Below are 9,031 nucleotides of genomic sequence, written 5' to 3'. Positions count from 1 at the left end.
TTGGTTCCACTTTCCCCAATTGGCCCAATTTTTCCCCTTGGACCTATTTTCTTCCATGGTTCTATTTCTCGCATAGACTAATTTCCCCATAAACCAACTTTCTCCTATAGACCTACGTGTCCTCCCATGGCCGTTTTTCCATACTCCCACAGACTTACTTCTTCGCTGTAGGCTTATTTTCCCAATGACATTTTCCATGGACCTATTTTCCCTCTTGGATCTACAGCTTTCCATGTGGACCTACTTTCTCTCACTGGGGACACCAAACCCCTTCAAGAACTTGTTTTCTCACATGGGCCTTGTTTACCCAGTGTATTTAAGCCAATTTCCTCAATGACGCATCCCTCATGAACCTTTTTTCTCACATGGAGCTCCTCCAACCATGGACCTATTTGCTCTGTAGACCTACTCCTAATGGACGTATTTTCTCCTGTCCACCCACCCACTCAGTGTAGCTAGCCTGACTACTAGGTTTTTCTCCAAGACCCCACATATCCCCTTCCCCCCACCTGCCTAACCGATCTGACCACCCCTCCCACTTCGCCCTCCCCACCCACCTGCCCCATCCCGCCCACTCACCACGTCCCATCCACTCATCCCACCCCCTTTGCTCACACCACCCCCTTTGCTCACACCACCCATCCACCCACCTCGGTCTAAAAACTGGCAAATGGAATTTTACGTTCAAAAATGTATAGTACTTAACGTAGGCAAGACCACTGGAGATACTATATACAACTTCGATAACGAAGTACGGTAATTAGTAAGCCAGAATACGAGAGAGATCTAGGAGTTCTGGTTAGTAAAGACCTCAAACCAAGGCAACTGTGTATTAATGCGAGAAATAAAACAAACAAGGTACTAGGATTTATTTCGCGAAGCGTGAGCAATAGGACATCTAAAGAAATATTGCAACATTATTTGCCGTTAGCAAGGCGACACTTAGCCCAAGCCATGCAATTTTGGTGTCCGTACTATAGAATGGATATAAATTCCTTTGAAAATGTACGGAGAAGAATGACATAAATGATAACCTACATGATGTTCGGAACTTTTCATATGAAGACAGACAAAAAAGACTCAGTCTTAATTGAGGTGTTTAAGTGGATGAAGGGAATAAATAAGGGAAATATTAGCAAGGTACTTAGAGTGGGCATACAGGATAGAACTAGAAGTAATGGTTTCAAACTAGACAAATTCCGTTTTAATAAGGAAATAGGTAGAAATTGGTTTGCCAATAGAGTAGCAGACGAATGAAATTAGCTACCTAGTAATGTAGCTGCTGCCCCTTCCATTGAAAGCTTCAAGCATAGGCTAGATAAGCATATGGCAAATAAGGGGTGGGCATAAAAAGAAAAGTCTCATAAGCAGTACAAATTCATTCTTTTTCCTCCTCAGTTACGCTATGATAGTCTCTTTTTTTCTACTTTCACACTGTCCTATAATATGTGCACACCAGTTATTTTGTGGTGTTGGTGTTCCTTGTGACTCTTTCCTGCCGGCTTTGGCTGGAGGATTTGGAGGGCAGGGGAAAGCCTTCTTCTTTGCTATCCATATCTCATTCTAGTAGTTCAGTTACTCTCCTAGGAGCTGCCTAGCATGGGTCAACCGGCCAACTGCAGTTATACTCTTTTCTTATGCTCTTTTGTTCATTCCATTCACCCCCCCCCCACTCACCCACCCCACCCTCTATGTCCACACCCCCTGCCTCACCCCCATCGCCCACCCCACCCACCCAGTCCATCTTCGCCTGTCCACCCACCCTGCCCATCCTTTCCACACACTATATCCCACCTATCCCTAGTCCACCCACCAACCCACGCCACTCATCCGCCCACCAAGCCAGGACCACCACAGGATGACATGTAACTTTATACGCGCGCGCGCACAAAAAGGAAAAGCTGCTGTTATAAATGGGCGATTTTCCAAACGTCGTCTGCTACCTAGCTAGAAAGCTAGACACTCCTTGGCCCCTTAACAGTAAGGTAACTCTAGTGAATAATACATACGTGTGAGTAAACTTAAGAGATTTAGTAAGAGCATATATCATTCAGATCACTATAACAGTCTTCAATAAAAGTATCACACATATGAATGAATAATTATGACTGGTTATATTACACTGGAGAGAATTTAGGCTACTAACCGGTTATCCCTTCAACATCGTACGTTGGTTCGTTATAATGCTTATGACTCAGCTGAGCTGGCCGCCATAAATACATTCAAATCATATTTCTAAACAAGAGTATCCTGCATTGAAGCCTTCTATTTCCTTAAGTCGTCTGAAATTTAATATTTAACATAAACAGCCACTTGATATTAGTTTCCCTACTTCTTGAGCGTCCCTCCTTTAAGATGTGATATAGCTTACGTTTTACTGGCTGTCACAGAAGCCAGTGGTATCGTTCTGCCTTAATGACAAAGGGTTTGGTCATTCCTGTAAGGAGAGGGAAAGGAAACCATTGTGACTGCAGTGATTGCCTTGGTGTTACAGTGGTCAGTGTGACAGCCAAGGTTCTAGCTTACGCACTCTTGATTAGTATTCTAGGGCCTTAACTAAAGTTTCATTGTCTGAGCAATTAGAATTCACGTCCGAGAAATCTACAGTTGACTGGATGCTAGCATCTTGAGTTCTCGTGGAACACCGTCTTATGTTTAACAAGGACTGCTCACACCCTAAGTCGATCTGAAGAAGGCGTTTGATTAATTAAACGGATGGCACTATGGGAACTCTTGCAACTCCGTGGGATCCCTGCAGGGATAATCTGGCTGACAGCTGGCCGGTACTGAAACAGTCCTATGACTATCCAGTTTCATTTCGGTAAGTTCTGGAATGGGGAAGAGCAGTATGCTCGACTCCCCACGTACCCCACTTCTCAACTTGTGCATGGATTGGGTGCTGGGTCGGGCTGTCGGTTGGAGTCACTGTTGGATAACAATTGGAAGTTTTACAGATATTGACCTTTGTAGAGAGTTGATGTAGAACATGTCTTTGTTTCTCTGTATTGTTTCGCATTGTGTCGTTGTTTCAGTGTGTCGTTGTCAATATACTATCACTTTGGTAAACTAGAACCCACGTGAACTATTGACTGTCGGTGTGGGTAGTATTCCTCACGTTTACATTGCCATGCATATTTAGTCTCGCCAGGGTACCACCTAGAGCACACCTTTCCATTATGACTCTGTACATTTTCACTTATTCAGTAAACTGATGATTTGTTCAACCAGAGTGTCTTTTTTTTCTTTTATGCGAGTAAGAAGGAACCAAAGGCTAGGAGCCCGCAAACAATTCCTTCCAAGAAAAAAAACAAAAACAATACAAAAGCGAGACAAATTCAAGATCTGTTCATTTCGAGATGCCTGAACACACTGCGTTTGAAAGACTGGAGATCATAGGAAGTAGGAAACAAACAGAGGGAGAAGTTCCAGAGTTGACCTGTTGCATAAATGAAGGACTGGGAGTAACGGTTAACTCTTGCGTTAGAGAGATGGGCAGAAAAGGGATGAGAGTTTATTGCTAGACGGGTGCTACGCGCCCGTCGTAGAGGTGAAGGGATGCAAGCAATAATTTTATCCAACTTCTACCATGGCGCAGTGAGTAAAGGATTTGGAACCAATGTTTGCTACTGAGACAATCGACGGCACCCGGCATTGTTTATCTATACTGAGCCATCACCCGCCCTGTTTGGCTGTTCACTCCAGTATCACGTGTCACTGGTTCTAAACCAGACACACGATCCGGCAAGTTAAAAGAGGGGAATCAGATTCCTGGTGCATCCCCTCCCCCATCTGCTGCTTCTATCACCCCTTTAGCGCTGGACAGGATAGCTGCACTCATTGAGACTCAGCAGCATCTAGTCATGGGAATGCAGCTGGCTGTTGAGGAGCACCGACGTGAAGAGGAGAGTCTACGTGAGGAAGCAGCCGAGGACCACCAACAACAGCAAGCTTTACTGTGGCAGGTATTACAGACGTGAGGTGCAGCCTCAGCCAATAGCAATGGAACAGACAACACATAGAATGTCCCTACTGATGGTTGGACACGTAAGATCATTTGCGTACATTACTCTCCGCACAAGCACCTCATGCCCGACAACCCCACGCCCCTCCTTCGCATAAGCTTTCTCCAGATGTTTCACTTCGTAAGTTTAAGGTATGGTGCAGTGCTTGATCAGACTATAAGGAACTATTCCCGATTAATAGACTTCCTCTCTGGACACAGCTGGCTCACCTATAGTCATGCCTCACACCTGATATGAGGTCTCTAGCTCACGCTATTGATGTGTCGGAGGACAACGACATGGTGTTGAGTGGAGATACTGGAGGGAATCAATACACATGTCCAGCGTGGGTGTGATGTTGCTACGCTGTGAACGCATTGAGGAACGACAACAACAGGATAGTGAGTCATTCAATGATTTCTACGTTTCCTTAAAGGAGTCAGCTGATGATGCAGAACTATGTGAGCAATGACTCGCATCACCTTGGGTGTACGTGACCATCAGACTCACAAGCATATCCTGGTTATTGACCCACTCCCATCACCGTCTGAGGCTGTGAAGCTGTGCCACAGTGAGGAATCAGCAACAAAAAAAAAAAAAAAAAAAAAAAAAAAAAAAAAAAACTGACGCAGACTTGGTAGGTAATCCCAAAGCTCTGCAATGAATACCCAGTCATAAGAAACGTTCACGCAGTCAGTCAAGCCCGGGACAGCAAAAGGGACACCAGAAGCGGTGTGATGGTTGTGGTGCCCCACCTCACACAAAGGGTCATGTGAAGCAATGCCTAGCTTCCGGTAAAATGTGCAACATTTGCGATGTTTCAGGACATTCCAGCAAGGTGTGTTGGAAGAAAGGTACACAAAATTTTGGTAACCCTCAACAACCCAGTGACAATTGATCACTACCCCAACGAAGTGCCCACATCCTCAAACTCGGAGACGTTCATAGGAATGAGCCTCATCGGCCGGCGCCAAAAGTTTGTATTCAGGTGTTACGCTCTTCAGATCTAGTGGCTAGTCATGGTTGCTTGGCATTCACCCCTGACACTGATGAAGAGACAACCTCTGTTAGACCACGACAGCTTAAGCAGTTGGGCATCCAAGAATCTCACCTTTAGTCCTCCACAGAGTGAAGAAGTTCTTGTGGCCAACCACGAAAAACTGACGTCTCTTGGTTCCTCCAGGGCCACTTTAAGCCTTGAAAACGCTTCTGTAGAGACAAGCGTGGAGGTTTTCAAAGAGATTGATGACCTTCTTCTTTCTTGGTATGATGGCCGTGCCCTTCGCATAATCCCTATTGATTACCCAAAGTAGATGAACGTAGTACGTGGTCATCAATCAACAGTTTTTATTCCTGGTGCGTTATGGATAGAGCGGGATCATCGAGAGATTTTAGAAGAATTCAAGGATGTATTGATCGATCCTGAGGATTTCCATTAGTGTGGGATGCTACAACCTATGTCTGGTGATCCACTGAAGATTCATCTTCGCACACATGCCAGATCTTTCGCCCTTCATACTCCCCACTTTATTCCACTGTCCTGTCAAGCAGACACCAAGCAGATGCTCGACAGCATGAACTAGCAGGGAATCATTCAACATGCAGGAGATGAAGTGTCTGAGTTGTGGCACTCTATGTTGGTTGCCCCGGTGCGGAATAGTGAGGTTCGTAACACTGTGGATTTGACAAAGCTGAACAAGCAAGTACTTTGTCTTGTGCATCTAGCCCTGACACCTTGCAATGCCATCATGGAGGTATCCCCTGTATCCAGAGTCTTTACAACCATGAATGCTCACACAGTTACTAACAGATTCATCTTGCCAAGGATGCACAATCATTGACCATCTTTATATCACCATGGGGAAGATTTAAATTTTTATGATCTAATAGAATTCATATCCACAGGGGATGAGTTCTGCACATGAGGTGACATCGCCCTGAGAGGTATGAAGAATCTATTCAAGGTTGTGGATGATGTGCTCATGTGAGGCTCAACATATACAGAATACCTGCAACACATACGAGCAGTTTTGGAGCGATGTCGAGAACAAAGGATAACGATGAACGCCAGCAAATGTATATTCGCAAGTGAGTCTGTGGAGTTATGTGGGATCAGTGTCACGGCCAGTGGAGTCGCTGCTGATGCTGGCAAGGTCAAGGTAATATCAGAATTCCCGGTCCCCACCATCATAACTGATCTTCGATCTTTTCTGGGTCTGATAAATCAGCTTGGTGACTTTTCTCCAGACATTGCGTCTGCTGCTGATACATTGCGAAACCCACTACGTCCCAAGAATGACTTCATATAGACCCCAGATCATCAAGCCTCTTTTGAAGGTGTGAAGCAGGCACTCTCATCGCCTCTAGTTCTAGCCCATTTTGACTCAGCTCTCCCTGCTGCATTTCAGACTGATGCCTAAGGGCTCAAGGGTTTTGGTTATGCCCTACTACAGAACATGGTGAGAGATGGAGGCTCATTCAGTGTGGTTCTCGCTTCCTCAGTGATGTGGAGACATGGTGGAAATGGAACTGGTCGCAGCAGTTTGGGCCAAGTTGAAGTGTCTCTTACACCTTTTAAGACTACCGTACTTTGACCCAATCATCGACCACAAGCCTCTGGTGCCCATCCTTAATAAAGCCACCACCAGATAACTTTTCGAGTACTTAGTGTAGGGAAGATCTCTCGCAATGAAGGGTATTAACAAAGGCTATATGTACGCCCTCCTGTTCTCACTAGACCTGGTTCTATCATGCGGTAATTAACATCGGCTGAGTACAGTGAAAAAAAAAAAAAAAAAAATCATTGGACCAATGGTGAAGAGGTTAAGTAACAGAGAGCTTGAAAAGTACAAGCTCTCCCTCTCAAAAATTTGGGAAGGCCTGAATATTCAAGTCTTCCCATCGACAGTGTAGGTGGAGAATGTGGCAGGCTGACTGCTCAATTCGACGTAACGATTCAGCCCGAGGATATGAAGTGATTCGGGCGACTGCCGTCTATATTTTACCGTAATATTGTAGTGGTATTGTATGTTATTCATATGGTATTTTGGAAACTATTTATATTTTTGGATGTAATATTATGTACTGTATATATCATTCTGCCTAGTGAAACCAGTAATTCCTTGAATCTTATACATGCCCCTTTCTTGTGAGCTTAGTGAAGTCACGGACTGCGATCAAGAAAATGGCCAGTATTGTTCAAATGGTTCCCTCGATCCCTATAGCTATAGTTTAATATTTTCCTCGCTACAGCTGAGTCTTCTTAATGGTGGCATATGTAATTTTTTTATCTCCTTAATAAAGTGACGATTATTTGACGATAATTACTGTATTGTGCCATCATTACTAGCTAGGCTTAGGAGCAAACAGACCCTTTCATAATGAAGGAGAAAAAAGTTTGAGCAAGGTGAAGTATAGGGCACTTCAACTGAGGTCTTCCAGTGCAAGAAAGGGGTGAAAGCAGATTATAAAGCAAGCAGTGCCTGCGACTGTGCTTAGTAGTGATATGTACATAAACTCAGCAAATAACATTTTCCTTGAGTCGTACTTTTTAGAGGTATTAAATCATACCTACCAGAACACTTGTCATTCTCTTAGCCGAGAAAGTATGGCGAAAGAAAGGACGTATATGTAGACAAATGTGATTTTGAACTAATTAAAAGAAATAGATTAGATATTACAGTACCCACGTACTGTGTGGGAGATTTGACCATTAAATCCCCAGCCTCAGCATAAACGGATAAAGAACAAGCTCACAAATCCTCCATGTGGGAAGGCCTGAATGTTAAAGTCTTCCCATCGAGAGTATAAGTGGAGAATATGGAAGACTGACTGCTCAATACGACGTAACGATTCAGCGTGACGATATGAAGTGATTTGGGCGACTGCCGTCTCTATTTTACTGTGATGTTGTAATGGTATTTTATGCTATTCATGTCAGTATTTTAAAGACTATTTCTATTTTTTGATGTAATATTATGTATATATCATTCTGCCTAGCGAAACCACAAATTCCTTAAATCTTATCCATGTCTCTATATTAGCTTAGTGAAGTCATGGATTACGCTCAAGAAAATGGCCTGAATTGTTCAGATGGTTGCCTCGATCTCTATAGCTATACAGTAGTATAATATTTTCCTCGCTACAGCTGAGTCTTCTTAATGGTAGTAAATGTAATTTTTTACGCCCTCAAAGTGTCGACTATTTGACGATACTTACTGTATTGTGGCCATCATTATTAGCTAGGCTTAGCAGCAAACAGACCCTTTCATAATGGAGAAAAATGTTTGAGCACGGAAAAGTATGGGGCAGTTCAACTGAGGTCTTCCAGTGCAAGAAAGGAGTGAAGCTGATTGTAAAGTAAGCAACCTACGACGGTGCTTAATAGTGGTATGTACATAAACTCAGCAAACAACATTTTCCTTGAGCTGTACTTCTTAGAGGTATTAAGTCATATCTACCAGAAAACTTGTCATTCAAAGCATAGATAGATGCCGCATGACACTTCTTTAGATGCGTCTGCGCGACCGCCATCATGGAACGATCGAGGCAAACGATGTCGTGACAAAGGTCAAAGTTGATCACCATTTACCTAGAAAAGCACCAACACTGTGCTACTTTTGGGTGTAGAAAGCGTCAGAATATATCTATAGCCACGTTGAGTACACCGCTTCCCGTTCGATCAGCGAAGTTAAGCAACGTTGGGTCTATAGTACTTGGATGGGTGACCGCCTGGGAACACCAGATGCTGTTGGCATCCCTACGTGTCAAGTGGGGTTGGTGGAGGATTAGTGCCCCTCCCTGTAAAACAATTAACTCTAAGCCCTTGACCACCCCGTTTGGGATACATGGCGTCTGGCAATGGATGGATGGATGGAACACCGATAGCACGACCGGCTCAACTCTCTGGTTATGCAAACTTCCCTCAGCTGCTTCCCTATCCCCCGAAAGGAGGATGGTGGGTTGCAGACGGGAAATTTAAACCTGCAGTCCACTGAGTTCACGTTTCAGATGAATCAGGAACCATAACC

The 9,031-nt window shown here is 44.1% G+C and overlaps 1 pseudogene; it reads left to right on the top strand.

Moving 5' to 3' along the window:
• Positions 1 to 8,639: 8,639 nt before the first annotated feature.
• LOC145392278 (5S ribosomal RNA) lies at positions 8,640 to 8,757 on the top strand (annotated as a pseudogene).
• Positions 8,758 to 9,031: the final 274 nt, after the last annotated feature.

The sequence above is a fragment of the Coenobita brevimanus genome, chromosome 21, assembly GCF_032717465.1.
Source record: "Coenobita brevimanus isolate Jiangsu-jjx chromosome 21, ASM3271746v2, whole genome shotgun sequence".
Taxonomy (NCBI): domain Eukaryota; kingdom Metazoa; phylum Arthropoda; class Malacostraca; order Decapoda; family Coenobitidae; genus Coenobita; species Coenobita brevimanus.
Note: the sequence above shows the minus strand (reverse complement) of the source record. Positions and strands in the feature narration are given on the sequence as shown.